Genomic DNA, 6,475 nt, shown 5'->3' with positions numbered 1-6,475 from the left:
GTATTCAGATAGGTAGCTATACTGAGGCTGGGTGGAAAGCCACAAGTGCGCTTACAGACCTCAAAGGAAGGAAGGAAAGAAAGAAGAAAGGCACATAGAAATTGAACAAAAAATCCTAGGATCTATCTGGGGGGAAAACAACAACAACAACATCAGCGCTGACCTCTCAGATGGATCCTAGGATTTCTGCGACGGCAGTTTTGCTGAAATAAACTCTGATTTTTTAAACATAATTCTTATGATCTCGTGTGGTGGTGTTCCAATGTTCCAATGTTAGTACTGGAATCGTTCAAAATGAATCAGTGACAGATCACCTGTTCCGAAGCTATATGTATTCCTTCTTATTGAGTTTTTAAAGCTAATTATTAACGGATTTTCATGATTCAAGTGTCAAATGAAAGCTTATAAACTGGAGATTAAGATGCGATAAATACATTTTGTGTAGGATTGTAAGTTTTTATGATTTTAAATGTCATAAAAGCATATTCAATCTCACTTTGGGGTATCCCTCTGAGTTAAAGTGCACAGTGGCGGCTTCATAGTTTTTGTTAGTTAGGGGTGTGGGGGAAAAGTGGGCCAGAAGTTAGCTACCCAATCTACTGAAACACGGTTAACAGTAAGCAGTATCTCACTATGTTACAAAACTGGTTGTTTCCGAGGCTGCCCGAAGACAACTTCATTTTTCAACAAGACGGGGCACTTCCTCACTGGAGTAGTCAAGTGCGTGAATATCTGAATGAAACTCTACCGAACCGTTGGATTGATCGTCAAGGAGCTGGCGACTTAGCATGTCTCAGCTGGCCTCCACGGTCACCGGATTTGCACCCTGTGACTTCTTCCTGTGGGGTTTTGTTAAAGACAACGTTTATGTACCACCACTCCCACAGAACCTGGAAGAGTTGAAGAACCGGATCCGCACTGCCATAACGTCAGGGACACAGGAGCCCGAGTATTGGAGGAATTTGAGTATCGATGTGATATTGTTCGTGTCGCTGATGGAGGACATATTGAACATCTGTAATTTGAACTTGAAAGGTTCGAAAATATGTGTATAAAATTTCATATTCATATGTCTTAAAATTTAATAAATATATGCATTCAAAATATATATTCTTTTTGAAACAGGGTATATTTTAGAATATATGGCAATTAAAGGAAAAAATAATCATATAGGGTGTGCACTGGTACATCCAATATAATTCTGTAATTTTGTCCCTCGGATTTCGTCCTCGTCAGAATTTTCCCTGCATTTTGACTGCTTGGATTTAGTTCCTGTCCTCGTTACTACAGCCATTTTAGACATGAGTTCCGATCTGCATACAAACACGCTAGAAGTCAAGCTTTTCGGTGCTGCATTTCCCTAAAAATTTCCTCCTCGCATAGAATTCTCTGTCTCCTAAGATAAGATCATTTAAAATATTTTCTACAAAGTTCTGGAGGGCCTTTAGGGAGAACGAGAATGAATATTTTTAATATTGCATCCACCTAGTTGGAGGGGGGGGGGAAGGAATTTATTTCCGGAGAGTGCTGGGGGTGTAGATAAATCACTGACCTGAATCCCCAGTACAGTGGATTCTTGCTTCCATCCTCTCTGACGAAAATGAGGAAATTCACTGCATGCAGAATGGTTTAAGATTCTTCTTACCATTCACGACCTCTATGGCTCCATTCCGCGTCGTATCAGAGCTGTTCTGATGGCGAAAGGTGATACGTCACATTAACCTAGTAAGTTGCATTTTTCTAGATGTTTCTATTATTTTGGTAACCATTTATCGCTATAAACAAAAATAGCCTTGTTCTCCGGAATGATGTTACAATGTTCAGGTTTGAGTAGTGCAATTTCCTTGTACTAAATTCTCTTATACAGTGTTGACTGTAAAAGAAAACTTACCCATTTTTACGTCTTTTGCTTCTAATTTAGTGGTCTTGAACGAAAATATTGAAAATATATTGTAGTTATTTCCTTCTGCTGAAATCTCTTTCGAATATATGAAGAAAAAGTGATTATTTTTGATAAAACATCATTCACAGGATACGTGTTTTTTTTTTTTTTTTTTTCATATAGCTGTGCATTATACGAGAGGGACGTGGGCCTAGGGTATAAACAATTCACAGTAGAACCGTCAGAATCTAGTAAGTAACTGAAAAGGTTTGGGATCTACAGAATTCGCAAAACATTCAAATATGAGACGCTTCAAACCGCGTACACCTCTTTGTTTGTAGAATGATCTTTGTGCAGATCAGTCGTCGTATTGTATTGCTTCTCGCACACTAAGCTTCGGCGTCTTCAGCTGTGTGAGAGAGAGCTCCTTCGTGGCTATGTGATTAGCGTGTGAGACCCGGGTTCGATTTCCGGCGGAAGCTCAGATGGTTTGGATTTCACGTTAATCAGTAGCTCCGTCTCATATAGCCTCGCTGCTCAAAGGACCGATAAACTCAAAACTCAAACTCAGCACTGTGTGAGGGGATTTGATAGGGCCACACAAATAGTTAAAGTTAGGCTATCTCCTTAAAACTATAGAAAAACTTATGTTTACGTAGAATTTGAAGTTTAAGAAGTGAAGTCTACGAAACTTCTATCCTGAAGTATCTAATGAACCAAAATCCAAAGACCACAAAAAGGGATTTGCTACTTACAAGGGACGTATGCAAAGCGTGACAGCTAGATATTTGTGAAAATTGGTACCCTGAGTAATCGTGGATCGCTAATTATTGGGGGTGATAGTCATTCGGTGCGGAAATGTCTTGTTTACCCGCTATGTATAATAGGGGAGAGGTGGATAAAATGATCCCCTTAAGACAAATTGGTTTCCAGATCTTAGTTCTAATGATCTATATTGTGGTATTGTTTCGGTACGGTAAAATGTTATCTCAGGTTTCTAACGTGTAATTCTGAACATTGTCAATAAACATCTTCGGTATTATTTTGACACAAATTGGAACCTATTGCGAAACGTTCATTTTGCCTTAGGGAGTTGGTAAAATGATCCCTCCATTGAAAATAAAAATATTGTGAACTTACAAAAATGATTATATTTTTTTAAAAATGGCGTACAAGGTGTAGTAATAGTATTTATATTAGAGTTTGCTAAAGTAGGCTAATATATTGTTCGATGTAGAAAGCGTTTTTTGAACACTTAGTTCTGTCATGATTTTTTTGAGATCAGCTTTCTTGTAGCCTGAGTCGCAGAACACATGTCACACATAAAGAAATCTTCATTTTCATCAACATCAGCACACTGATCGTGGGCCCATTCTTGGAACTACTGACACATTATCCAACCCTCAACCAGTGGCGTAACTGAGGGGCCCACAGGACCAGCAGTGCGGGGAGGCCCGCACAGTTTGGGGACTTACCGCGAAGAAAATTCCAAAAACTATAAGTTACAGTGGGAAGTGAATGAGCATGGAAAGGGCCCCAAAAAATCCTGCGGGAGGGTCCGACATTTTTAAGTTACGCTACTGCCCTCAACTCCAGCAGACTTTGAATATAAGTCATGACAATAGATATACTAGGTATGTCATGGATTCGTCGTCAAAAGCAGATGATACTTGATATTTCTTTCTTGCGCCTTGCAACTTCTTCGTTTTAGAAATCATTGCCTTCTTTTTAAATTCCTTTAACTTTTGGAACAGCAGCTCTAGAATGGTTTGATGGGCTTTGTTGGGCATCACTTAAAGTAGGCCTTTCTCCAAGGATTTAATTATTATACTCACGCTGATTATCTTGTATCAGGTTACCTGCATACATTTTTCATTTTGTCTTTTTTTCCGGCGTTTTTGGGTTATAAGTCGGAAAAGCATCACCCGGTCACTGTTTGGTATATGTATTATACATAGCGGGTAAACAAAGCATTTCCGGACGGAATGACTATCACCCCGACAATTGGCGATTCACAATTAGTCATGGTACCAATTTTCATAAATATTGAGCTGTCACGGTTCGCATAGTCCCTTGTTAGCTTGTTATAATTGATTTTGGTATTTTAATTTATTGAAAAAGTGAAGAGTTTTATGTTTATCATATAATGTTCCTGTTCTCAATTATCAGCAACATATATGTATTTTAATATTATTAATAATTATCCATTTTTGACCTGTATGAAAGAAAAAGATTGCATTGCCACAGGAATTGTTATAAAGATTTGTTCAGCAATATCCCTTATTGGTTAGGTCCTCCAGGTTCTTACTCGGTCGACATTGATTTAGAAGAAATTTCCGCAATCACCAAGTGCAGAATAGATTAATATAGTCATTGATCACTCTCTATTTTGTAGTTTTCAGGTTGACCACATCGGAAATTTGAAGCTTCAGCCTGTGTTTGAGACTAAACCCACATTGGCATTATATTGAATTCGACTGCATACAAAATATTCACTCCAGACTGCACTGCTGTTCTCTCTCTAGAAGTAAGGACTGAAGGGTTTTTATATAATATTTGTTAACTTTTCAAATTCTAGCAGAGCAGACTATCATCAATGGTCTCATGCTATTCCATATGATTCAATTTCGGTTTTGTAACTAGTGTACAAAATGTTTGGTGGCTAGTTTCTATTATACTACTATGAATGAAAAAATCGTTTACATAAGGATGCATTTCGAAGTCTGTAACTCCACATTTTCATCTGTTAAATACAAATGCGAGTATATATTTTTAATATTTTATTCTTGTGACATCCAATACAATAACACTATATACCTGATTTTTTTTTTTTTTTTTTTTTTTTTTTTTTTTAATGGGCAATTTTCTCGGAGCTATGGATATTATTGCATGATTGCTTATTGAACTTACGACTTTAAAACTGCTTTCGTCAAGGCTTTTGTTAAAGATCGGAGCACATACGAATAGCAGGCCTAACCCTATTGCTCTATACTCCGATTCCAGAAAAGTGATTTGATAGAGGCAATTTGAAAATAATTTAAAGATAGCGATCTCATTAATTGCAAGAAAATAAGATAATATCGTAGTCGCATTTCATTATTTCAGAAGTAGGGTATTTATCAATTAACCTGCAAACATTTTTAGCGATGACCAGATCTGAATATTTTCAATAACACGGACTAGTATTTCAGTGGTCACTATTATTATGCAAAATTTGCCCAGACCTGTTCATTTACTTCCTGGAATGGGTATTTCCACTAAAATACGGATTTAATATTTAAATTCAAACGTAAATGTAGAACATTGGTATAAAATGTCCCTTCAAATATTTCTTCAAAGAGCTTTCAATATTTAGAGAGATCAGAGGGGAAAAAAGTTAATTTTCAGGGAAAGAAATTTTATTGGTCCACGTCATCGTGTCTCTGCAGACGACGTCTGCCTTTATTCAGCACGATACTGTGAAATAATGCATAATTATAGCTTTATACAATATTGCACAGAACGGATATCTATACAATTATGGAAGAACTATTTCTGAAAACTGATTATTCAAGCTTACAAGTTGTAAATTGAATTCTTTACACGCAGCACCGATTTTTCATTTCTCAAATCTCTATTAACCCATTAGTGCATAGCATCCAATAAATTGTACACTTAAATATGGAGAATTATTTGAAAGTGAAATCATTTGCTGCATGCCGAAAGTTTTTTAACCTGATGTATAGACTCAAAGTAACTTTTTTCGCTCACATTCTGGCAACTCTGGGTACAGGACACTTGTAAACGAGAAGGGAAAATGAATTCCTGCAGTCCCGTTGAGTCACGCACGGGGTAAGAAATTTCCTTATTAAGAAATTTATTATAGTTACTACCTCGATTTATTTCCTTGTATTTACGTTATTGTAGAGTCAAATGTCTTTAGAATTCAATCAATACTACATATTTCCAGAATTGTCATACTATGAATTACACAATAAAAAATATTTGGCTGCCCAATAAATTGGATGCCATGCACGAGACGGTTGTTTGCTATAGATTCATTGGTTCGCTTGTACCACTTGTAGTCATTCAAGAGATAGCATTTTCTTTTCCCAGTAGTTACTTTTTCTTCCACGGAAACAAGGCCAGTCTTATCTGTCATTCTTGAAACATAAAGACAACTGATAAACATGCTTTTATGACAGTGTTGCCAGAAGTTGGTTAATTAAATTCTTCGGTGAATTCAATATTTACTACTGGCCAAATCACGTGATCATATCTTCTTGAAAGAAAGGTGTACACTAGCTGTGTGAATGGCAAGTTTTATACTTTGTGTTACATAAAAGCATGTCATTTAACTGTGTTCGAATGTGGCACAGTTTTTGTAACACTTTCCTTTCAATAAAATGTGATCTTGTGATCTGGCCTTGGCCATAATTACAATGAATTTTTATATTAGATTTGTACATATTGATTGACGTATTTTAATCATTAATTTTATTTTTCAGTACATTAATTTGTTTTTTCTTTCAATTTATTTTAGTCTATCTGTACACGAAATACTGGCAGTATTAGAGGAAGTTGAAAAGGAACAGGAAAGCCGAAGATACCTAA

Source organism: Thermobia domestica, chromosome 11 (assembly GCF_964235325.1).
Source record: "Thermobia domestica chromosome 11, izTheDome1.hap1.1, whole genome shotgun sequence".
In the NCBI taxonomy this organism is placed as follows: domain Eukaryota; kingdom Metazoa; phylum Arthropoda; class Insecta; order Zygentoma; family Lepismatidae; genus Thermobia; species Thermobia domestica.
The sequence above is the reverse complement of the archived record's forward strand: the minus strand, read 5'-3'. Positions refer to the sequence as shown.